The following is a 27,331-nucleotide window of genomic DNA, read 5'->3' on the forward strand; positions in this document are numbered from 1 at the left end:
TAGAGCCCTTATTACCATTTGAAAATGTACTAATTATGTTTCTGAATTTTTTTATTGGCTCTCTTCCCACATGCATTGTAGGCCTCATCGAGGCAGAGTTTGTTTAACAAATACCGTATCCTTAGCACCCAAACAGTACCTGACACACAGTAGATCCTTAATATGTATTTGCTGAATGAATTGATATGTTAACTCATCTCAGTTTAATAATTTAAATAGTTCCTTCAAGTAACTCTACCTCTTATGGTAAATACTCCAGAGCTCTTATTTCCTCTTCTTGCTACTCTTGATTACAAATTCTGCAAACGCCCCCCTTCAATCTCTGTCTTCCTCTTTCCCATAATCCCCTGGCACTGTCAGAGTAGGCTTGAAGCTTTTTCCTTTTCTATGCAATATTCTTTTTCATTATGATTTCAGAGTTATGATTAAATCATGCTAGTGTATGGTGGCATAAGAGAGGAAAACCAACTTCTGGGTAAAGAAATGAAAACTGAAAGTATGAAAACAAGGTAAGTAGGGACTGCCCACAATATCCTTTTATGCTCTGAATATTAGAAACCACATATAGTGGTTGAGTTGGCTTTCATTCTCAGACAATTACAAAATACTAAGAACAAATAAATAAGTTCTGTAGACTATAGTATACTCAGGTAGTTCATCATTAAATCATTCATTGTTTCATGTGAACTTCACTGGCCTTCTTCAATCAGAATTAGGAGTCGTGCTGCAGTGGATAACATTGAGGGCACAAGGGTATCATTAGGATGAGTTTTACTTCTATTTTATCACTCATCCAATCATGAAATCTCTACTCACTATCTTTAAACTGTTTACAAATGTCAGTCTCATTGTCTAGGGAATGGCTTGTTATGAAATATTCACTGTAACTGTCACATTTAACTGCCAATGACAGTAAAATGAAAGTCTGTCTTAATTACTGTCTTGTCTCATTTCTCATTTGCCATGCTCTTTCTAGGAAGGTAAATTACACAGGGTCTCCAACTTCAAAAGAATATGTGAAACATAAAGTGATTATTGAGAATTCAGAGAAATACCTAAATATTTTCAAATTAGTAACATGGGCCAAGTTTTAAAAAGTGGATTTAAAGAGATCACTCTGGTAAGCACTGATTATTAATGTGATACAAATAAAATAAAAGGATGTCTACTGATATTTAAAAAAACAATTTGAAGATAAAGCATAAAGGAAATTCAAACTCCTGAGGAAAATTATTTATCAAATAATTTCTTTAAATAAAAGGAATTTAAAGTAGGTCAAAATTTATTTCTGGATGCCTACAAATACTAAACTCTCTTCATGAAAACAATATGAAACACAAATATTATTAAACTATATAAAATGGCTCCATATAATCAAAGAATAGACATATGGAAGAGAGATAAATAACATCATCCACCTCAAATCATTTCTTTAACAATTATGTCACCAACAATATGAGATAGTTACATGGTCTACCCTCTAGGGGAAGCTCAAGATTAATTTCTTTTGTTCAAATTCATATTTTACAGGATTCCCAAACTGTGGCTCAACATCAGGTGCATAAGTGGATTTCCATGCTAGAAGAAGTAGCTTGTAGTGACCAAGTTAAGGGAATTAGAAATAGAACAGCTCAATTATCTTGGCTCACTTGGAACATTCTCCCTCGTGGTCCACACTGTTCTTTCTTTTCACACAGATCTACTATAAGATGGGGCTTGGAGCTCTCTCTTATGTAGAACTCTCACAATTTTGCATAGGCTAATAGGATTAGCAATTAATTTAAATGAAATAAGAAATATAGTGTCCATTCTTCCTTAATAAAATTTTGCCCCTTGCCTTGGTGGGGTAAGAATATATTATGACCTTTTAGCCTTAATATTAAGCTCAATTATGATGAAAATGAGTGCCAGTGAATGGGAAATAGCAAATTTTCAGAAGCAAGACATACAATTCTAGCCAAAAGAGAGAGAGAAAAAAAAAAAAAAACTTCTATTTTAAAAAATAAGTTTGTTAAGTTTCTACAGAAATAGGAAACTACTGAGAAATTATTGTGTAGATGGCAAGGAGTTTATCTTTCATGGGGTCTCAAGTAAAGGTTAATGTTATATTAGAAAGCACATGAGCTCCATTTTGAACATGTGCAAACTGAACTTACAGTAAGGTCTTCTAGTGAGATGACATAGTTCTCTCACTGGACTGAAGATAGGGACCTGTAGTTTACAGTTGAGTTGAGGCAACAGAAAACTAATAGGTGAAATAAGTCAAGATAAAGTCATAACAGAAATTAGGTTAGAGAGCCTGGCATCTAGTGTATAGTTAGGGTCTAAGAGAAGGATGAATATTATACGGTAGTGAAGTCTTAGGAAAACGCATGTATTGACCAGAAACCTTTGTAGGATAATAGTCTCCTTGCATTTAGACTTCATGGTGCACATAAGCAATTTTTGGTAATGAAAGCTAGTGATTAAACATATTATAAAAGGAGTTATGGATGTGAGAATGAAAAAAAGCAAAATTTACTATTTTTGTTACCCATTATAAAAGATTTGTTTGTACCCTAACAGGGAATAGTCAATCTTGTGACTTGGTTATATAAATGAAATATAGCTTTAATTTGTTTCTTTAATATTGATTTGTAGAGAATATATTTCTCCTTGCCCTTTATATTTTTTTAAAAAATAGGATTTGGGATATAAAAACCAATAATGTTGTTACTTGTTATAACAATTGTATGAGAAAATTAATTCAAGATTAATAGTGGTATTCAAAGGAGGATGAGGTTGTATAAAAATAATTGTTTATCGATTTATTTTGATTTAACTACATAAAATAGCCATCTTAAATCTTTAGTTCAAATGAATACATTACCTTTTGTTTTTCCCCACAGCGTGTGGAATTTTTAATATATGTTAAGTTTAAAACGAAAGAAACTAAAAAAATAGAGAAAGATATACTCTCCTGTTTTAAGATATTTTATAAGTTCACTGATTTTCAGTGCCATTTGTCATGTTATTTTCTAATGGCATAAAAATATAAGTTTTGATTGGTTCAAAATTCCTGCTGTACTTAAAGAATACTGACTCATCTATGAGTCAACTCTCAAACGTATATGTTTACCTTAACTGTCATAAATTTTTGCTTTTAGCATAGTATCCTCTGCCAGTGATAATTCTGCCTTAGTGAAATATTGCAAATATCACATATCACATTTTCTGCCTTCCCAGTATCCACCCAGTCTCACAATGAGGACATAACATTTTATTTATTTTTCATGCATAAGGTGCATAGATCAATAACTTGGAAGTTCATCAAAAGGTACTTGGAAAAACTTACCCTGAAAAGTTCAGTGGAGGATGTATATATACTAATTCTCAGTCTTAAAAGGCTTATGAATGACTCAATACTTTTTCTCACTAACTTTGCCTTTTATTAAGAAAATTATCAATTTTACTAACAAACCTATCTCTAATTTTATATCTGAGACTCTCAATATTATCTCAATGAAAGCACCAAACCCACAAATAACTCATATTTGAATAATGACAACATGTGTGGGAGTATATTATATGCCAGGCACAATTCTATGCATTGTACATACATATCTAACCACAATGGTGGTCAGGAGCTTCCTTGTTGACCATTTATTGCATCTAGCTGAAGATTATGGTACAATATCTCTTTTTTTGTTAAAGCCACTTTTCCCATCCACAATCTATTTATCAAATTACATCCCTATTTGATAACTAAGAATTGGGAAATGATCCAACTCCTTATGGATATGTTACTAACTGAAAATAGATCTCAGGAGATAATTTTGGTGTTTAGTTTTAAACATCCTGATGTATACTGTGTTTTGCTTCATTCTGTACAATTTGGAGAATGTTATAAGACACAATCGGCTGGGCCTAGACACATGGATAATAGGCATAGGATTGTTTCATTTGTACTTGATAGTTAAAACATGGATATACCACACTCATCACCACCTCTTTCTACTGATATCAATTAAAATGTGTCCACAATGTAATGAATGAATAAAGAAGTTGCAGTACACAGTATATATAATATAAATATATTATATATATTAACATATAAAATATGTATTATATATATTTATTATATATTATATATATTTATATATATAATGGAATATTGCTCGGCCATCAAAAAGAATGAAATCTTGCCATTTGCAATGATGTGGATGGAGCCAGAGTGTATAAATGAAATAAGTCAAAGAAAGACAAATATCAAGTGATTTCATTCATAATGTGGAATTTAATAAACAAAACAGGTCAACATATGGGAAGGGAAGGAAAAATAAAATAAGATTAGAACACAGAGGGAGGTAAACCCAAAAAGATTCTTAAATTTAGAAAACAAACAAACTAAGGGTTGCTGGGTGGGGATATGGGCTAAATGGGTGATGGGCACTATGGAGGGCACTTGTGGGGATGAGCACTGGGTGTTATATGTCAGTGATGAATCACTAAATTCTACTCCTGAAATCAATACTGCATTATATGTTAACTAACTTGAATTTAAATAAAATCTTGGGAGAAAAAATGTAAAAAATTAAAAAATAAAATAAAATATGTTTACAATAGAAAATTTTTCATGAGTTCTCCCTCAATTAGAAATGAAATAAAGATCTGATATACTGAAATGTAATAAACATAGATAAAATCCTACAGTAACTTTAGAATCTGGAGATGCAGTTTTTAACCTTCATGCTTTTGCTGGCAGTGAGAACTGGATCAATTATAGAAAATATCCGGGAAACAGATCCCATAGGACTAAAGATAATTGTGGGTCTAATATGTAAAATTGTTATTATGTTAGGACTCTCTTAACAAGGTTATATAATACAGTTTTTGCGAATCCATGTGTAAGCATATGCTTATACATTTCAAAATTGTTTTCACATTTTTAAACATCCACATTAGTGCTATGGAAGCCACAGGAAAATGTCTATTATTTTCACAATGATGGCATATTGCTTACTCAAAACAAGATAAAAGAACACATTGCACTTAATTAAGAATTATGATTCTAGCTTCATTTGGTGGCAAACATCTACAGTGTGAAATAACTATATATTTACCATTCTAATAGTCTATTCAATAAAGTGTATTTACAAGTCCAAAATAACTGAGTTTTTTTAAGTTTTATCAATGGCAGATAAAATCAATGTGTTCACGATTCAAAAATTCATACTTAAGTAGCTTTAAGACAGGTGGGTAATTGAAAAGTAGCACATATACTTGACTATTCATTTAAGACTAACTAAGTCCATTTGAAGCATTCTAAGGTTGAGTGACCTTCAATGACTTGTATGTATAGATTATCAAATATCATAGTAGAAGTAACAGACCATGCACAGTGTCTGATTCTTTTCCAGCTAAATAGTGCAGATAATTATAATTATTTCTGAGTCTAGGCTCAAAAGAGCATTTCATTACTTTTCTGGTTTATTGAGGACTCTTTTAAAATAATAAGTAATATATCATCCTTGTCAGTAGGTTATAAAGAAATTAAATGAAGCAAATTTTGGGAGATTTTTAGCAGCAAGTTATCTAGAGCATCTTGCCTTTCATTTTTGTCATTCAGTCTCCTAATGTAGATTTCATATTTCAGAATTACAGATCACTCATTCAACTTGTTTTATACCATACTATAATGATATATTCCACTGGATTTTTCTCCGTTCAATGTATTAAGCCATTACTGTTTTGTACAAAGTGTTAATGAGAACATTATAGAAGATAAAACACAAGTGTTTCTTTTCTTTCTTTCTGTCAAGGAAATCAATACTTTTTACTCTGGTACCCTGTTATAAAAAGCAAAAGCTAGCAGATGAAGAAAAAAGCTTCATTTGAGAAATTAATAAGTAGAGTCTAATATTAAAAATATAGAGAAAAGATAGAGATTTTTCAAGTAGCCCAACTTCAACTTCTGAAAGCACATTTATTTGCTTTTGTGAAATAATATTTTTATTCTTATAAAAATCCATGATATGAAATAAAAATTCAGAAATTTAAATCCACATGTTAAATACAAAACCCTTTCATCTACTAAAATTTAAATCAGATAAATATAAAGAGAAAGCAGTGAGAGCTCAATTATCACTAGTGGTAGTATAATTGGTATACTGGAAAGCAAATGGCCAATTTATATCAAGGACTTTAAATATATTCATAACTCTTTTACATAATAGTCTGCTTTGGAGCATCTTGATTGATGAAATAATTTAAGATATGGAAATGATAAAACAATGAGAACATCTAAATGTTCAGTACAATACTGAGGGAAATTTTCGACTAAACTGTGATCAATAAATGCAATTGAACATTTTAAAAGACATTGCTTAAAAGAGCTGTAAGGGTTGGAAAATACCTTGACTATAATATTAATTTAAAAGATAAGCACTATAAGAAGGGTATATACAACAATATCAACCTTGTCAAATAAATGGAAAAGCTAAAGAAGATACTAAAATATTAATAGTGGTTGCCTTTGAATGGTGGTTAAGGATTGTGGGTTTTATTTAAAATTTTCTGTTATTTCCAAATATTTCATCCTGATTACATATGACTTTTATATTAAAAAGTAACAACTACATCAAAGCATAGGCAAGTGACAAGAGATAAAATAGATAAACTGGGCATCATCAAAATTCACACCTTCTGTGCTTAAAAAGGCACAATTAAAAAAAATGAAAAGACAATCTACCAAGTGGGGGTACATTTTTCCAAATCATATGTTAAATAAGGGGCTTGCATCTATAGTATATGAAGAAAGATTACAACTCGGGGAAGTCAAACAACCTAATTATCTGAATAGATAAGACTCCAAAGAAGATACATGATTAAGACCAGAAAAAAATAGCCACCAGCATTAGCCAGCAGGAAAAATGTAATAAAAAAAGATAATGAAATACTTCAAAAAATAAAAAAATAAAATAAATAAAAAAAATAAAATAAATTTAAAAAAATAAAAAAAAATAAAAAAAGATAATGAAATACTTCACACTCACTAGGACAGCTGTAATCAAATAGAGAGATATAAAGTGTTGGTAAGGATGTAAAGAAATTAGAACTTTTATAAATTGTTGCTGGTAATGTAAAATGGTACAGCTGCCTTGGAAGATCATTAGGTAGTCCCTTAAGCATATGAACATAAGTATCATAGATTCCACTCCTGAGTATATTCTCAAGAGAATAAAAATGCACAAAAAATACTTGTACACAAATGTTTATAAAAGAACTATTCACAATAATCAGAAGGTAGAAACAATGGAAAACCCAGCAAATGATAGCTAGATCATCAAAATGCAGTATAACCATACGATGCAATATTATTTGCCAATAAAAACGAATAAAATATTGACACATACTACAACATGAATGAAACTTGAAAATATTGTGCTAAGTGAAAGAAACGAAGGAACACATATTGAATTATTCCATTTATACATGAAATGCCTAGAATAGGAAAATCTGTAGAGACAGAAAACAGAGTAGTGGTAGCCTACAGCTAGGGGGAATAGGAAAATTGGAGGGTGATGGCTAAGGGGTGTAATTCCTTTTTGGGATAAGAAAAATGTTCTAGAATTGACGTAATGGAAACACAATTCTGTGAATATGTTAAAATTCACCTAATTGGACACTTTAAATGAATATTGTAGGGTGGTGTGCATCTCAATAAAACTCATAACAAAAACTGTAAAATATTATAAGAAAGAAATACCCACAGGCTTAATAGGACAAACCAAAATATCCTAATGATATCCTAATGTTATAATAAAATTTAAAACTTATAGATCCTGACGGATTTTTTATGTTTGAGACCCAGAAATAAGGACCTGAAAGGATAGGGTAGACACAGATTGGTCTGCACCAGACACACAATAAGGGGAGTTATAGTCACGAGCATAGGTCATATCACGAGGCTGCCACTAGTTACTAACTTCAATCTTTTAATTTTATGAATTTATCTTATAATACTGATTATCTGATGCAATATATTGTCAAATGCATCTATTTTCCACTTTATATGAAAAAAATATCAATTCCTCTGTCATTCTGGCATAAGGCATACACTCAAGAAACTGTCAAAGAGTGGAAGGCAGGTGATATGAATAATTTTTCAAAAAACTGATCACGAGTTGAAATTCAAGATAATGCCACCTTAGAAGGACTAACATGAGCGTTCCAAATCGTCTAGATAGAGAGCCAAGGAATTATCTGGGCACAGTTGTAATACAGTGGCCCCTCTCGCTTATTAAATGCTTACTGGAGAACACACATTTTGCTAAGCTCTTAACATATATTTCTCACTTCATATTTAACCAGCCAATGGCTCAGAAATTCAGAGTGAAACTTAGACACTTACTGAGGTTTCACAGTTTGCAATAACAAAGCTTTCTTTCATCCCAAGTCTGTCTCATAGAAAAATTCCTTGTCAAATATTAAGTTTTCACAGGGAAAAAAGATAGGGCTTGACAGAGGAGAGAAAAGTAAATAACAATTGTATTAAATATAGTGAAAGCTGTACCTATTGGGTCAGAAAGTACCAAGAGCTAACTTTTCACTGATCAGCTCACTAAAGACCCAGTCGATCTAAAGATAAGCCCATGGCCTAGAGTGGTAATGACTGAAGTCCCTCTCATGGGATATTTCTATTTCTCATATAATCCAGAGAAAATTTACCCAGAATTCACTTTAGCTGGTGTCAATCCAAATCTTATTGAGGTGAAATTCATGTTGTTGTCGTTGTTTTTGTAAGAAAAAAATCATTTAGCTCAATTAAACTAATTATTTCATAGTCCCTATTCCCAGTTTTATCTGATTTGATGATTGTAAATAAAGATAAGATACATGATATGTTTTACAATAATTGATGCATACTTCAAATGCCAACTTTTTTGAGTACTGTCTTCTCTTTATCTTTGAGAAATGGAGATTTGAGATTATTATTTCACCTTTTACATTTCTGTGTGCTAGTAGAAGTATAACCGAAAAAAAAAAATGTATTGAGGGCACATCAATATTGCTAGGTCTTCATGACCTTTAGAGAAGTTGGTTTTGCCCATAAACAAATTTGAAAAATGAGATAATTACACCAACTTGAAGGTTCACGATGTAAATTAATCTACCTAGTGATTAGTCAGATTTCTTTAGTAAGAAAAGAACAATGAAATAAGCATACATTTTACAGACTGATAACATTTTCAAAACCTTATTTTGGTAGTGCTAACATAGAGCAAAGATAAAATTTAAAAATTCAACTCACTCAACTAAATCTGTATTTTATCAAATAACTTTTTTTAGAATAAAATAATAGTTGTTACCCATATTCTCTGAGCATTAAGTAGCCCTCTCCACATTGAGATGAATGTAAGAGAAAGTAAGACAGAGGTGTCCGGAGACAAGTATATGTTTTTCAGACTGTCAGACCATCTGGATTTTTGCAACAGTAAGTCCCTTTTTTGCTTATTCTCTTACGTTTTCCTCTAATTTTCTTTGAAATGTGAATCAAAAATCATTGACCACAAAGCACTTCCTTATTCTCCATGTACTTTGATTTTTTTCTCATCTTAAAATAAAGAGTTTCTAGCAATGAATCTGGATGCTTCTTTTTAATAAATTAAGTTATTATGAATCAAGAATGGCACTTGATTCCTTCTACTATATATATCTAAATATATAAACTTATTCAACATTTGAACTTAGTCAATTATGCTAAAATTAATAGAAACATAATTTTTCAAGATTGCATTCCCTCTAACTTATAATATATAAATAAGTGTCACTAATATTGTGGCATGAACTTTAGTTTGCTATATTGACCCAGTTAGAAGATCAGAATAGATATGCTTCAGATTTTACTGTTTCTTAAGTGAGATCTCAAAACTTCTTTTTATTCATGCTGTCTTCAAGGTAGTAGACATAGGCCATATCACATAATTACATTTATGTCTGTTTTCCTTCACTCGATTAACATAAATTTAGTTTCCCCTAAGTTGAATATGTTATATTAGGTTTTGTGTCCTAAATGCCTTTTTTTCCTCAAAAAATGCCTGTTTTTAAAAAGAAGACCATTCAATTTGTATAGCTCTATTCCTCAACAAAAAAGAAATAATTAAGACACTCAACAATAGAATTACCTTTACTTTTTAATGCCATCCAATGAAAGCAGAACCTTGTTCCTCTGAGTCCTCCTCAAAATTTTCACTTGAAAATGTTAATTTCACATTGTTGGACAAAGTCCATTGCATTAGTTACCTATTGCTGTCATAGCAACTTACCACAAACTTAGTAGTTTAAAACAAGACAGATTTATCACTATATTCTAATCCTCTTGTACTTTTCTGCTGTTGAGTTATCACAGTCCTCCCATGAAAGTACTGTTTCAGAGAGGTATTACTGATCTGTAGGTGTATGCATTTTATATCAGTGATTTGAGTCATTTATTGGGTGAAATTTTTTTTTGAGATTTTATTTTATTTATTTTTTTAATAAAATAATTTTTATTGGTGTTCAATTTACCAACATACAGAATAACACCCAGTGCTCATCCCGTCAAGTGTCCCCCTCAGTGCCCATCACCCACTCACCCCCACCCCCCGCCCTCCTCCCCTTCCACCACCCCTAGTTCGTTTCCCAGAGTTAGGAGTCTTTATGTTCTGTCTCCCTTTCTGATATTTCCCACACATTTCTTCTCCCTTCCCTTATTTTCCCTTTCACTATTATTTATATTCCCCAAATGAATGGGACCATATAATGTTAGTCCTTCTCCGATTGACTTACTTCACTCAGCATAATACCCTGCAGTTCCATCCACGTTGAAGCAAATGGTGGGTATTTGTCGTTTCTAATGGCTGAGTAATATTCCATTGTATACATAAACCACATCTTCTTTATCCATTCATCCTTCGATGGACACCGAGACTCCTTCCACAGTTTGACTATTGTGGACATTGCTGCTAGAAACATCGGGGTGCAGGTGTTCTGGCATTTCACTGTATCTGTATCTTTGGGGTAAATCCCCAGCAGTGCAATTGCTGGGTCGTAGGGCAGGTCTATTTTTAACTCTTTGAGGAACCTCCACACAGTTTTCCAGAGTGGCTGCACCAGTTCACATTCCCACCAACAGTGTAAGAGGGTTCCCTTTTCTCCGCATCCCCTCCAACATTTGTGGTTTCCTGCCTTGTTAATTTTCCCCATTCTCACTGGTGTGAGGTGGGATCTCATCATGGTTTTGATTTGTATTTCCCTGATGGCAAGTGATGCAGAGCATTTTCTCATGTGTGTGTTGGCCATGTCTATGTCTTCCTCTGTGAGATTTCTGTTCATGTCTTTTGCCCATTTCATGATTGGATTGTTTGTTTCTTTGGTGTTGAGTTTAAGAAGTTCTCTATAGATCTTGGAAACTAGCCCTTTATCTGATATGTCATTTGCAAATATCTTCTCCCATTCTGTAGGTTGTCTTTGAGTTTTGTTGACTGTATCCTTTGCTGTGCAAAAGCTTCTTATCTTGATGAAGTTCCAATAGATCATTAATGCTTTTGTTTCTTTTGCCTTCGTGGATGTATCTTGCAAGAAGTTTCTGTGGCCAAATTCAAAAAGGGTGTTGCCTGTGTTCTCCTCTAGGATTTTGATGGAATCTTGTCTCACATTTAGATCTTTCATCCATTTTGAGTTTATCTTTGTGTCTGGTGCAAGAGAATGGTCTAGTTTCATTCTTCTGCATGTGGATGTCCAATTTTCCCAGCACCATTTATTGAAGAGACTGTCTTTCTTCCAATGGATAGTCTTTCCTCCTTTATCGAATATTAGTTGCCCATAAAGTTCAGGGTCCACTTCTTGATTCTCTATTCTGTTCCACTGATCTATGTGTCTGTTTTTGTGCCAGGACCACACTGTCTTGATGACCACAGCTTTGTAGTACAACCTGAAATCTGGCATTGTGATGCCCCCAGATATGGTTTTCTGTTTTAAAATTCCCCTGGCTCTTCGGGGTCTTTTCTGATTCCACACAAATCTTAAAACATTTTTTTCTAACTCTCTGAAGAAAGTCCATGGTATTTTGATAGGGATTGCATTAAATGTGTAAATTGCCCTGAGTAACATTGACATTTTCAAAATGTTAATTCTGCCAATCTATGAGCATGGAATATTTTTCCATCTCTTTGTGTCTTCCTCAATTTCTTTCAGAAGTGTTCTAGTTTTGAGGGTATAGATCCTTTACCTCTTTGGTGAGGTTTATTCCTAGGTATCTTATGCTTTTGGGTGCAATTGTAAGTGGGATTGACTCCTTAATTTCTCCTTCTTCAGTCTCATTGTTAGTGTATAGAAATGCCACTGATTTCTGGGCATTGATTTTGTATCCTGCCACACTGCCAAATTGCTGTATGAGTTCTAGCAATCTTGGGGTGGAGGCTTTTGGGTTTTCTATGTAGACTATCATGTCATCGGCGAAGAGGGAGAGTTTGACTTCTTCTTTGCCAATTTGAATGCCTTTAGTCTTTTTGTTGTCTGATTGCTGAGGCTAGGACTTCCAGTATTATGTTGAACAGCAGTGGTGAGAGTGGACATCCCTGTCTTGTTCCTGATCTTAGGGGAAAGGCTCCCAGTGCTTCCCCATTGAGAATGATATTTGCTGTGGGCTTTTCGTAGATGGCTTTTAAGATATTGAGGAATGTTCCCTCTATCCCTACACTCTGAAGAGTTTTCATCAGTAATGGATGCTGTATGTTGTCAAATGCTTTCTCTGCATCTAATGAGAGGATCATATGGTTCTTGGTTTTTCTCTTGCTGATATGATGAATCACATTGATTGTTTTATGAGTGTTGAACCAGCCTTGTGTCCCGGGGATAAATCCTACTTGGTCATGGTGAATAATTTTCTTAATGTGCTGTTGGATCCTATTGGCCAGTATCTTGTTGAGAATTTTTGCATCCATGTTCATCAGGGATATTGGTCTGTAATTCTCCTTTTTGGTGGAGTCTTTGTCTGGTTTTGGAATTAAGGTGAGGCTGGGTCATAGCACGAATTTGGAAGTACTCCATCTCTTTTTATCTTTCCAAACAGCTTTAGTAGAATAGGTATGATTTCTTCTTTAAACGTTTTATAGAATTCCCCTGGGAAGCCATCTGGCCCTGGACTCTTGTGTCTTGGGAGGTTTTTGATGACTGCTTCAATTTCCTTCCTGGTTATTGGCCTGTTCAGGTTTTCTATTTCTTCCTGTTCCAGTTTTGGTAGTTTGTGGCTTTCCAGGAATGCGTCCATTTCTTCCAGATTACCTAATTTATTGGCGTAGAGCTGTTCATAATATGTTTTTAAAATCGTTTGTATTTCCTTGGTGTTGGTAGTGATCTCTCCTTCCTCATTCATGATTTTATTAATTTGAGTCTTCTCTCTCTTCTTTTAAATAAGGTTGGCTAATGGTTTATCTATCTTATTAATTATTTCAAAAGAACCAACTCCTGGTTCTGTTGATCTGTTCTACAGTTCTTCTGGTCTCGATTTCGTTGAGTTCTGCTCAAATTTTAATTAACTCTCTTCTTCTGCTGGGCATGGGGTCAATCTGCTGTTTTTTCTCTAGCTCCTTTATGTGTAAGGTTAGCTTTTGTATTTGAGTTCTTTCCAGTTTTTGAATGGATGCTTGTATTGTGATGTATTTCCCCCTCAGGACTGCTTTTGCTGCATCCCAAAGATTTTGAACGGTTGTATCTTCATTCTCATTAGTTTCCATGAATCTTTTTAATTCTTCCTTAATTTCCTGGTTGACCCTTTCATCTTTTAGCAGGATGGTCCTTAATCTCCACGTGTTTGAGGTCCTTCCAAACTCCTTGTTGTGATTTAGTTCTAATTTCAAGGCATTATGGTCTGAGAATATGCAGGGGATGATCCCAATCTTTTGGTATCAGTTCAGACCCGATTTGTGACCCACTATGTGGTCTATTCTGGAGAAAGTTCCATGTGCACTTGAGAAGAATGTGTATTCAGTTGAGTTTGGATGTAAAGTTCTGTAGATATCTGTGAAATCCATCTGTTTCATTTAAAGCTCTCATTTCTTTGGAGATGTTGTGCTTAGAAGACCTATTGAGTGTAGAAGGAGCTAGATTGAAGTCACCAAGTATAAGTGTATTATTATCTAAGTATTTCTTCACTTTGGTTATTAATTGGTTTTAATATTCGGGGCATATATATTGAGGATTGTTAAGTCCTCTTGTTGGATAGATGAGATAGTGTCCCTCTTCATCTTCACTATAGTCTTCCGGGTAAATTTTAGTTTATCTGATATAAGGATGGCTACCCCTGCTTTCTTTTGAGGACCATTCGAATGGTAAATGGTTCTCCAACCTTTTATTTTCAGGCTGTAGGTGTCCATCTATCTAAAATGAGTCTCTTGTAGACAGCAAATAGATGGGTCCTGCTTTTTTATCCAGTCTGAAATCCTGCGCCTTTTGATGGGGTCATTAAGCCCGTTCACGTTCAGAGTTACTATTGACAGATATGAGTTTCATGTCATCATGATATCTATTCAGTCCTTGTTTTTGTGGATTGTTGCACTGAACTTCTTTTTAAAGGGGAATTTTAAGAGTCCCCCTTAAAATTTCTTGCAGAGCTGGTTTGGAGGTCACATATTCTTTCAGTTTCTGCCTGTCTTGGGAGCTCTTTATCTCTCCTTCCATTTTGAATGAGAGCCTTGCTGGATAAAGTATTCTTGGTTGCATGTTCTTCTCATTTAGGACCCTGAATATATCCCGCCAGCCCTTTCTGGCCTGCCAGGTCTCTGTGGAGAGGTCTGCTGTTACCCTAATACTCCTCCCCATAAAAGTCATGGATTTCTTGTGTCTTGCTGCTTTACGGATCTTCTCTTTATCTTTGGAATTTGCAAGCTTCACTATTAGATGTCAAGGTGTTGAACGGTTTTTCTTGATTTTAGGGGGGATCTCTCTATTTCCTGGATCTGAATGCCTGTTTCCCTTCCCAGATTAGGAAAGTTTTCAGCTATGATTTGTTCAAATACATATTCTGGCCCTCTGTCCCTTTCGGTGCCCTCGGGAACCCCAATTACACGTAGGTTTTTCTTCCTCAGGCTGTCGTTTATTTCCTTTAATCTAACCTCATGGTCTTTTCATTGTCTCTTTTTTCCTCAGTTTCCCTCTTTTCCATCAACTTGTCTTCTATGTCACTCACTCATTCTTCCACCTCGTTAACCCTCGTCGTTAGGACTTCTAGTTTGGATTGCATCTCATTCAATTGATTTTTAATTTCTGCCTGATTGGATCTAAATTCTGCAGTCATGAAGTCTCTTGAGTCCTTTATGCTTTTTTCTAGAGCCCCCAGTAGCTGTATAATAGTGCTTCTGAATTGGCTTTCTGACATTGAATTGTAATCCAGATTTTGTAACTCTGTGGGAGAGAGGACTGTTTCTGATTCTTTCTTTTGAGGTGAGGTTTTCTTTCTAGTCATTTTGCTCAGTGCAGAATGGCCAAAAACAAGTTGTATTGGGAAAAGGAGAAAAAGAGAAAGAAGGAAAGAAAAGAGAAAAAGAAAAAAGAAAAAAGGAAGAAAAAAGAAAAAAAGAGAAGAAAAAGAGAAAGAGAAAGAAAAAGAATGAAAGGGAAAAACGGGTGGGGGAAGCAAACAGAAATCAAAAAGAAAAAAAAAAAAAAAAAAAACCAGGGTGGAATATCTTCTGATAATGTGTACTTTAAGTCCCTTGGCTTCCCCTGGAACTTGTCCGTCTAGCTGGTCTTCTGGGGGAGGGGCCTGTTGTGCTGATTCTCAGGTGTGAGCACGTGGGGGAGCTGCTCTGCCCCTGCCTGGTGCAGGGCTCAGTGGGGGGTGTTTACCCCGCGAGGCCCCAGGAGGAACAGCCCCAGTGGCGGCGGCAGCTCTGGAGCCCTGGAGTCAGCTCCTGCAGTCACCACGGAGCTCTCGGTCTGCAGGGCCTGGAGGCTCCGGGGCGGGGCCGCTGATCTGCTCAGCTGGGGCAGGAGCGTCCTCGCTGTCCTGGGCCCTCCCGGCCTCTGCCTGTCCCGGGGGAGGCGGGATCCTGGGCTGTGTCCCGGCGCCCTGTGCTCCGGTCTGCGCTGTTGGATTTGCGCTCCGGCCCGGCAGCCCCCTCCGCGGAGCTGCCCCCGAGCCCCCCGAGCTGCTCCAGCCCCGCAGCCCCCTCCGCGGAGCTGCCCCCGAGCCCCCCGAGCTGCTCCAGCCCCGCAGCCCCCTCCGCGGAGCTGCCCCCGAGCCCCCCGAGCTGCTCCGGGCCCCGCCGTGCGCGCTGCAGCCCTTAGGGAGCTCGGCGCACTCTCCCGGGGCGCGGGTGCCTGCTACTGTCCCCGGGAGCCCGAGGGCATCCCCGCCCTCCTGGGTCCTGCTCCATCTCCCTGTGAGCCCCTTTCCACCCGGGAAGGTTGGTGCAGCTCCTGCTTCTCGGGGACGGGGCTCTCCTGTCCTGGGGACACTCGCCCGGGCCTCAGCCCGGCTACTCGTGGGCCCCTCCCCCTTGGAGGCCTTTTGTGTCTTTACTTCTTTTTCCCCGTCTTCCTACCTGATAGAAGCGCGAACTCTTCTCACTGTAGCCTTCCAGCTGGTCTCTCTTTAAATCTCAGGCCGAATTCGTAGATTTTCAGGGTGATTTGAAGGTTGTCTAGGTAATGTGGTGGGGACAGGTGACTTAGGGACCCTACTCTTCCGCCCTCTTGCCCCTCCTCCTATTGTGTGAAATTTTTAACAAAGTAGTAGGTGAGTGAGATATTAGCTTTGCAGAATATTTGAGAAAATCTGTGAGAAAGAAGAGAGCAGCTTTTCCTGGTCAGAAGCTAACAAATAGCTATGACTATTTTTGCTTCAAGTTGACCTGGCATTCCCAACTTAAACCAGGATGTTCTCCTGTGGAACATAACTTCATAAAACACCATCAGACAAGATTATTATCTAACTGTGGCAGAGCAAGACAAAAATAAGACCACTTTATATACAAATCTGAACACAAACATAAGCAATACGTTATACAAACCACAGGAATGTTCGAACAACTGGGTTAAAGTAAAAGACTGTTGCTTTAGAAATTGCCACTTTAGACTTGCTCAATTCTTATAACTTTCTAAATAATTAAGATATTCAATAATAGAATTACCTTTACTTCTTAATGCCATCCAATGAAAGCAAAACCCTTCTCTTTTGAATCCTGTTCAAAATCTGTTAACACAATTCCGATTTATATAACATTCTTCTGCTGAGACACCTCATGTGGCACCTTCCCTTGTTGCAAGGAATCAAGAATCCAATACAATTCTAGTTGTTTTCCTGGTGGTTGTGGTTACCAAATACCAATTTCTGCTATTTACTGTCATCTATATATGCATAATTTGACATGTTACAGGACTACAAGGCAGTGAAAATGAGTAATAAACTTATGGAGTTTCTTTTGATAAAATTTATAGATGGATTTACTCCATTATTTTCAGTTTATTTGGGGATAGATATGTAGATGATAGGTAGATAGATGGATGATAGATGGTAAATGACCGAGAGAGGTGGATAAACAGATGATAGATAGAGAATAGATAGAAACACTACTTGTGTTAGAAAATATCCTACCACCAAAATTACTTTGTTAGAAAGTTTGACTATTTTAATTGACAATATTCAGCTTTGGACATCCCTATCACTAGCTTTGTAATATCTACCACAATAATTTTTGTCATTTTTTTATACTAGCCGTATTTTTTAATTTTTTTTTTATTTTTTTATTCATGAGAGACAGAGAGAGAGAGAGAGAGAGGCAGAGACACAGGCAGAGGGAGAAGCAGGCTCCCTGCGGGAAGCCTGATGCAAGACTTGATCCTAGGGCTCCGGGGTCATGACCTGGCATGGTCATGACTTAGGCATACATATTTGTTGGCTTTTGATAATGTAATGAATGTACTTGCCTAGAAATTTATTCTAGTTTCACACTGAACTAATCAAAATGACTGATTTGTTTTGATTAATGGCTGGCATTCAAAATTTTCTTTTACATCAATGAAAGACATCTTGAGTTTTATGAAGGTACTGTGGAGAAAGTCGATTTATTTTACCTGTAGATTCCCCAAGGATTAAGCCTCCCATCACCCACCTGTTTTTCTAGTAATCACTAAAGTTTATAAGTCAGGAACTAGAAATGTCATTTGATCCTTTTACACAAGGATTTTTTTAAAGGATTTCATTTTTGCATGATCCAGAATAACAAATATAATAGTTTTCTGTGTTAATAATAAAAGTAAACAATGTTAGTGTACCTTATCCATTAGGAAGGGAAAACACTAATAATGAGCGATGAGTGAGGAACCATATAGAAATGTATAAGATAATTAGTGGAAAAAGGACATATTTGGGGCATATTTGAGCTATTTCCCTTCACTTCCATGAAGAATTATGAGTTTTTAGAGGGAAGACACACATTTTTCTAATCTTCAAATAGTATGGTGAATTTATTTCAGATCAAGGATTCATGACACAGATTGAACTGCAAAATACAATGAAAAGTGGAAAAAATGTTCTATTCATGTTAAAATGCGACTGTCATTAAGTAACTATCCTCTTTGTAGGCTCTTTTGTAAAATTAACCATTCATTGGATTCATGTTAATTGTTAGTCATAACATCGGCACATTTATGTCTATTTTTCCATTACTGCCCTTCTGTCTATAGATGACAAGCTCTATAATTGATGAGTTAAGGATTGATACAGTGAGAAGGAGAAGATAATATATATTTCAAACAACAGACATTGTGACTGAATTTGGGAATGGCAACTGGGGATGATCTTCCCAGTACTACACCCGATCTGTTACTAATCATGTGACTTTTTACAATTCATCGAAGATCTGTGGATCTAGAATCTTCACGTATAAAATGGTAATAAAAATAAGATGAGTGTTCAATGTTGAACACAATGAGTATATATAATAAAATATTGAATAACATTATATGATATAGAAACATACTTAGGAAACATATTTTAAAATATTTTTCAATCTTGTACTTTTTCTATTAAAATCTTTACATATTTTGAATACTTTCTCATACATTGTAACAATAAATTTATGTTGATGTATTTTTCAATGCATCCATGAGTTGTTTTTTTACAATAAAAAATCCACATAGGAGAAGTTTTCAAGGAACTGTGCTTAATACATTCTCTTCATTAACAAATATATCTTACTGGAAGATGAAATGTCAGTTGTTCTTACATTAGCAGAGAATTAAATATGTTTATATATTTATCATTATTAATTTAATAATTCAAATTTGGCATTTATTCCTCTTGGAGAAAAGAAAAGGGCCGAGTAGACTAGAATTTATATAGGATATAAAATAGTTTTATCAATGTGAAATGCAAGATTAATCACTCTTAGAGCCCTGAGAATTGAGCAAAGTTAAAATCTGAGCAAAGAACATGTATCATTTCCTAATGCTCTTTGGAGAGAGAATAATCTAGTCCTATTGAACTTTCATTTGATTGGGCATTTATCTGTTGTTGTTGTTGTTTTTTTTTGGTTTTTTTTTTTTTTTGATCGGGCATTTAAAAAGGAATATATGAAATACTACATGGAAAAAATATTTGTACTTTGGACTTGGCTTTTTCATAACAGCTTAAGAAAAGAATAGATCCTTTATTCCTGAGGAGTAAATGGGCAGAGTAATTGAAGTTATAAGAAATAGACAAAGGTTATTTAGAACCAAGTCCTTGGAAAGATATATTCTCACATCAACCAGAACTTTGAAAAAAATGAACAAAAATTTAAAAAAATAAAAAGTTTAAGTGAATTCTTCCAGTATCCAAGAGTGAAACAAAGAGATTCTCTTTGGTGAAATAAATATTATGCAGACAATTCCAAAATTATTGATTGACATATATTTGCAGATACATTGAGAGAATAGATACATGATTGTGGAAAATGCAGAGCTTCTTTTCTAGTAAGTCCAGCTGAATGAATACTCACTATAGATCTATTTAAAAATACAAATTGGACTTTTTCATTGTACTATTTTGTCTACATTTTTAGGATAGTTTACACACAATATTACATTAGCTTCAGGTGTACAATTTACTGATTTGACAAGTTTATACATGATACTATATTCAGCATAAGTATAGCTACTATCTGTCCCATTAAATCACTATAATAATATCATTAACTGTATTCCTATGACTCTGATTCCATAACGGGAGGCCTGCATCTCCCCTGCCCTTTCACCCTATGCCCTGCCTCTGGCAACCAGCAGTTTGTAATGTGTATTTACAGTTCTGATTCTCTCTTCTAGGATTTTTATGGTTTTAGGTCTCACATTAAGGTCTTTAATCAATTTTAAGTTTATTTTTGTGCATGGTGTTAAAAAGTGCTCCAGTTTCATTCCTTTTCATGTAGCTGTCCAGTTTTCCCAGGACCGTTTATTGAAAAGACTGTCTTTCCTCCCATTGTTTTTCTTGTCTCCTTTGTCATAGATAAATTGACCATATAAATGTGGTTTTATTTCTGAAGTCTCTATTATGTTCCATTGATCTATGTGTCTATTTTTGTACCAGTACTCTATTGATTACTACAGATTTGTCATTAATGATTCCCTCCCTTCTATTTTTCCTTGTTTTCTCTCTGTAACTCATACTAGTTGGACATTGATAGAGAACTAATTACTACACCTTTTGTTTCCTATTTTCCATATTCTTCTTTGTAAGAGATTTTTCTCAATTTTTTTCCTAAACTTTTTTGAGCTTTTAATTTATATCATTTTAATTTTAATTTTGAAGAGCTTACTTTATTATGTTCCAGATACTCTTTTTCAATAGCAACCTATTCTTGTTCAGGGATGCAGTAAATTATTTTATCTCTCAAAGATATTACAGATTTCTATACTTACATAATTATTGTTTCTTCCAGGTGCCTTTCTGGTTGATTCCACAGATAGATGATGACACTTTCGTGTGTGCTCATATTTAAAAAAAAAGAAAGACATTGAAAAGTGGGTTGAAAGTTCTTTGTCCATGAGTAAGACTTACCAACTATGGAGTTTAGCACAGGGTGATCTGGCTGAGCTTTGTCACCGAAAACACACCAATTTAAATATATTTCGGTATCATCTTGAGCTATTCAGATTTCCTAAAAAAGATGCTTCCACTCTCCTGCCTAAAGGGTCTAAGTCTGGTTGATCGTATCCTGTAAGCTCAAAGAGGAAGAAGACAGGAATATCAACACTTAGAAAGTAAATTCTTATTAAATTCAATGGCACTGAACTTTTCCTAAATTAAAGGTTTTATCTTTTATTTTTTTCTACAGTTATTTCCCCCCTTTTCCCATATGGAAATGAAGAGCCTTTTGCATTAAACTATAGAATTTACACTTAAAAATTCAATAAGCAATATCTCCTACATGAAAGTGTTACATTTTAGCTCAGAGAAATTTTTAATATATAAACAAACAATACAGTCTCTATTTTTTTTAAATAGGCAAATTATATTAATAGTGAATGTAGGATGATTTCCATTAAGGTGAAAAGACAAAGAGGTCCACTGTCACTATTACTGATCAATATTATGGTGAGGTCTTAGCTCTCACAATAAAGCATTAAAAAATAGTTGCCTGCCAAAAAATTGTTGCTTAATTATTAAAACAAAGAAAAAGGGAGGTAAAAAGGCAAATGAAATTAATTTTTATTTAAATATTGACAGGGTATAACCAATCTTACCTTGTGCTGAAAAATTATCAAGAAACATGAGAGAAAAGAATTTGAATTCAATGGAAAAAATCTAGGTGGGAAATAAATTTTTATTATATATAAATAGATATTTAAAAAATAGGGACACCAATGGTTGAGTGTCTGCTTTTGGCTCAGGGTGGGATCCTGGGGTCCCGGGATCGAGTGCCACATATGGCTACCTGCAGGGAGCCTGCTTTTGCCTCTACTTATGTCTCTGCATCTGTGTGTCTCTCATGAATAAATAAATAAAAACTAAATAAAATAAAATATTAAATAAGTAGAATTCAATGGAGTTAAAAAGTTTTCTGAGAATATTTGAGTTAAGAGTTGAGATGCATAGCAGTTGGTTATATAACAGGTGTAATGGAGGGCATGCCAACTAAGAATATGAGCGAAAGCAAAACTTCAAATGTAAAAGTTAGCACAATGTTGTTGGGGGGGAAGGAAGGTGAACTTCTGTACGAAATAGTATAGAGTATTGCTACCAAATATAATGAATTTGCATATATTAGGTATAATAAAATTAATGAGCAGAATAGATTAGGCTTCATGTTATTTTTCCTTCAGCATAAAAGTGATGTTTTAATCAATATTGATTCATTAGTGATGTGAAGAAGAGGTCGGGAAAAAATTGATAGTTAGAAATTGGTATTAAAATCAAGGTAAGGAAATTTCTGTTTAAAAATGGCATCTCTAATTTTGTATGGAGTCTCTGGGAATCCATCATCTCAACACTGTTACATATTTGGAATTCACTGTTTTAAAACTGAACCATTCACTTTGGAACATTTTGTTCATCTACTTTTATTTACCTCCTCATTCTCATCTATGCCCTATTGTTCATTATTTCCGTTTTATCTTCATTTCTGTTAGATTTGATGCCCTCTTAAAACTACAAACTAGGCTCTTCTTGATATCCTAGTTCTCCTCCCTAGTAAAATCTTTCCTCTACTACTGTGACTAGATTAAAGAACCTGTTATTTTATTACTATCCTTTCAAGACAAGCTCATCTGATTAAGCCTCTCCTGGAAGTATGGTAATGTCCAAATTGAAGGATCTGGGAGGAAAAGAGACATCAATTCCTTGGTGCCAAGTTAATACAGAAATCATCTCAAAAAAGAACCCATCTATCGAATACTCAAATATAAATTATGAAACAATCACTACAATTCTTAATGTTTGTAAGGAGCCATAGAATGAAAGACAATCTTAAAAAATAATTATGTCATAAAAAAAGAAAACATTTAATTTACTCAGGAAAAAATATACAAAACGAGGATATATAATTATATTGCAGAAGATAACATCCTAAAATAAATTGACTTTAGTGAAAAAAAAAAGTGAAGGTTTAATGCTTTTTAAAAAGCTCCTAAGGCTCTAAATCATAAATCTGGAATACAGATGCCAGATTCCAGATGGTTTATGTAAATGACTGCATAGAATGTGAATGGTGCCTGGAGTCTAGGTTTCTGAGCTTTCGGGATAAGTGTAGTTTTACAGCATTCTTCATCACCTAAGTGTTTAGTTTTTAAAAGAGTAGCTGTTATTTCTCTCTTAGAAACAATGCTTTAAAATAAAGGCATATGTTTCCATTAGACAGATATATGTTCCCATGACATACAATATATAAAAGTAATAGGCCCATCTTATTTTATTGTATGGATTTGTAGAATCGTATGTTCTTCCCATTAAAGTGTAATGATAGGAATAATAGTTGCATTTTTATGCATTTGCCATGTGACAAGCGCTCTTATAAATTTTAAAAAATAAATTAGATTAAACTAATTTAATCCTCATGACAACCTTAAGGAAGTAGGTACCACTATTACTCTTTTCCAGAGGAAGAAACTGAGGTACAAAGAGATTAATAAACTTTGAAATCACACAATGAATATATATTAAAATAGAAATAAACACCTGTGCAATCTGAGTTTAAAGTTTGCATTCTTCCCCACCATGCTAGTATTGTGAGTACAGTACTGTCACCCCTCACACCTAGCACCAAGCCTAGCCCAAGCTAAGCACTCAGTAAATGTGTATTGAATAAATGCAATAAACTAAAGACATACAGTGTTTAATCTTTTTGAATCTTTGCCATCGTTATCATCATTACAGATATTCATGAATTTAAAAGAATCAAACAAATATAATGAAATGTTAAACGAAATGCTAAATATATTCTCTAAATCTCTTTATGCTTCTCTCAGACATAACAACTTTGAACTTATTTTTTACAAAGTTGGTTACTTTTATAAATCTAAATATTTCACTTAAGTGTTCCCTTTGCTTTATCACCTTAAAGCATTCGTGTGTGTGTGTGTGTGTGTGTGTGTGTGTGTGTGTATTTGTATGCGAGGGAGGGTTGTGTGGTATTTCATGAAGTGGGGATGAAAGTATTGGTAAAGGTCTTGAATATATGTATGTATATGCATTTCTTTATTTACTGTCACACCTGGTTGATAAAATATTAATACCATGTTCAAAAGCACTTGCCATAAGGAACTATGAGTGCATTGCTTTATGACCTCCAACATTCAGTGTTGCTCATGACAGGTTGTTTCAAATGCAATTCTTATTCCTCTTTATGTTAGTTTCTCTGGGAGATTTTAAGATATTCTTTATATCATAATATAATATCTCAAAAATTTCATTAGTCTCTATTTTCTTTCCTTCTCATTGTTTCTTCTTCCACTCTGAAATTACCTTATTAAGATGCTGAAACCCCAAAATTTATGGTATATTTTGAAACATATTACATCTTTAGTCTTTACTCAGAATTCCTTTGACTTTATCTTCTAGGCTTCCATATTGACAATATTTTTATCATATTATATAGTTATATTTGGCAAATAATTTTTAACTGCCAAAGGTAATTTTGTTGAATTTTTCTTTTTGCTTTGCATCACTTTCTTAGATATTTAGCTTAAAATATCTTCTGAAATAATAATAGTAGTAGAGTTTTATTTTAAAATTCTTCTCTACTGAATCATACATAATTATTTTGTGGAGATTTCACCTTGTCCTCTTTTGTACTAGTGATTCTTATCACTCATATATCATATATATATATATATATATATATATTTTTTTTTTTTTTTAAATGATGGACTAACTTTACTACTATAGGGAGTCATCTTTTTCTCTGTGGTTCTCTGGGTTTGTTTTCTAAACACTTTCTCTCAAGTGAACGATTAATGTTATTTTTTACTATGGTAGAGTAATCAGGAGGCCAGTGGGCAGTCTGGGAACCATTGTAATGTCCAAAGTAAAGAAATATTTAATTTGGAAATGAATCTGCTTAGTATTTTTCCATATTAAACAAAGACGCATTTTCCCCCTTTTTTCCTGCTCTCTTTCTATTGTGAGGATAGAGGATAACCTCAAAGTGTGTTCAAATCATATAATAAATCTCATGTTAAAAAAATTATCTGGGTAGATCACTTATTTTAGAGAAAGAAGAATAAGTGCCTTACATTAGAGAGAGGAAGCTGTTGCTAACAGAACTAAATAGAATGAGGAAGAAGGGTATCTTAGTCTATTTGGGCTGCTATAAAAATATCACAAAGTGGGTAGCTTATAAACTACAGACATTTACCCCTCACATTTCTGGGAACTGGAAGCCCAAGATCAGGGTGCCAGCATTGTCAGGTGAGTATATTCCAAATCACAGACTGTTGGCTTTTGTGTTTGCACGTGGTGGAAAAGGTTAGGGATCTCTCTGAGGTCTCTTTTATAGAGGAATAATCCCATTCATTATGGCTTCATCCTCACAGTCTAATCACTCCCAAAGATCCCACCTCTGAATAGCATCATACTGGAGGTTAGGATTTCAGTGGTATGAAGAGGGCGAGGGGAGAAACAGACATTCAGACCACAGGATAGGGTATTAAATGTCCAGCAGTTTCCCGTGCAGTATTAATGACCCTGATAACCTTCTAAAAATTCATTTCTATGCTTTATATTTATTGGCTCTAAACTGGTCTTTTCAGAGCTGTCTAGGGAAGAACCAATTTGTTCTACAGCTGGTAATTTTTGCTATGGAAGTCTCAATTTAATTTTATTTACTTTCTATTGCAAAGAAAATCTTCCAAATATCTGGCATCTGTTCTTGTTTTCCAAGAATCTTTGCTCTAATTTAAATATAACTTAAATTATTTCAGCAGAAACTGAGAGGTGGAGTGGGAATGGAGGACAGGGAAGAAGCTTTCTCAAACTTTCATCTTGAACCAGATTCAACAGCATTATCTCATTTAAATCAAGGTAAAAGTATGTATACAGTCTCAATATGTGTCAACAGTGGAATTGTCTCCCTTTACAAGACTTATATGTATTGTTCAGAATAGGACAATTAGACTCAGAAATGTTGAATGAGATCTGAGTCATCACACCTAGGAGCTGTGCAATATATACACAACTTGGATTACAAACTGTCACATGGTTTTTAATCCATTGTGTGACATAGGACGATGACTGACAGCTTTATTATATACACATATATTGTATATATACATATATAGAGCTACAATCATTTCCTAAAATTAAAGAGACAAAGTAATGCAAAGATAAAGTAATGGCTTCAAGCCATGCAATTCACTTATATAAACTTTAGAGGTCATTTGTACTAAGTCTATGATCTACGCATTCACAAGAAGAACATTTAATATAGTTTTACAAATTAAAGGAAATAAAATAATGGATGTTAACAGCAAGCAATTTGCAGTATATAACAATTAAATCCAAATACACAGAGAGGAATCAATTCCCAAACAGATTTTTATGCCTGAAGTCTCAAAGAAAAAGAAAAAGAAAAAAAATAATAATTAAGATCCTAGGAATATCACCTTTTGGCTGATGATAAATTCTCAGCCTACGCACAGAAACAAGCCCTATCAACAACATTGGTATTTAAAATATCATTCCTGGGGGTGGTTAGAAGGAAGGTTGTCAAATATTACTAAAAGTACTCATGAAAAATAAATAGCTTTGAAATTGTGGCGCATATCCAGACTTGTTAAGAAGTAGATATTCAAAAAAAGAAAAAAAAGAAGTTAGATATTCAGTTGAAAACGATATTCAAAATTAAAGAATAAACATATTCTTTACACATATCATCTGAAAGAATATTGATTCCTTTATCCTAAAAAAAGTATTCTCATTTTTCCAGACTTTCCTAACAACCTCCATATTTTACAATCTCAATAGTCAAAGTTAGCACAATATTTCATTTATTGCAATAAATCATGCTGATGGATTGAATGGAGTACTCACAAGTATTGTAACATCAGATTCGTTAAACCTGCCTCTCTTTATTTATTCCTAGATACCACTAATAAAGCAACTGAGGAAAAATAAACTCAATGGAAAAAGAAGAAAAATATGAACTTCACTATCTGTTTCTTTAATTTCTAGGGTTCTCAATATGCAATTCTTAAGGAATTTCTAAACATTTTTAATTCAATGCTGAACTTTCTTTTATTATTTAATATAATCAGAGATCTACAAATGTTCATAAAGAAAAAAAAAAAAAAAAAACTCTCCAGGGGCCTGGAGGGCTCAATCGGTTAAGCATGTGAC

At 34.3% G+C, this 27,331-nt stretch overlaps 2 long non-coding RNA genes across 2 annotated transcripts in view; one reads left to right on the top strand and one right to left on the bottom strand.

Annotated features, from left to right (window-relative positions):
• Positions 1 to 299: 299 nt before the first annotated feature.
• LOC144306239 (uncharacterized) lies at positions 300 to 27,323 on the top strand. The gene is made up of 3 exons (XR_013373258.1): positions 300 to 509; positions 25,918 to 26,017; positions 27,078 to 27,323. It is a non-coding gene; the product is annotated as an uncharacterized LOC144306239 (long non-coding RNA).
• The window catches only part of LOC144306240 (uncharacterized), a 71,893-nt gene continuing 65,477 nt past the window's right edge, over positions 20,916 to 27,331 (bottom strand). Inside the window, exon 3 of the long non-coding RNA XR_013373260.1 lies at positions 20,916 to 20,988. This is a non-coding gene — a long non-coding RNA (uncharacterized LOC144306240). The remainder of the gene's footprint in view (positions 20,989 to 27,331) is intronic.

The sequence above is a fragment of the Canis aureus genome, chromosome 36 (genome assembly GCF_053574225.1).
Source record: "Canis aureus isolate CA01 chromosome 36, VMU_Caureus_v.1.0, whole genome shotgun sequence".
Classification (NCBI taxonomy): domain Eukaryota; kingdom Metazoa; phylum Chordata; class Mammalia; order Carnivora; family Canidae; genus Canis; species Canis aureus.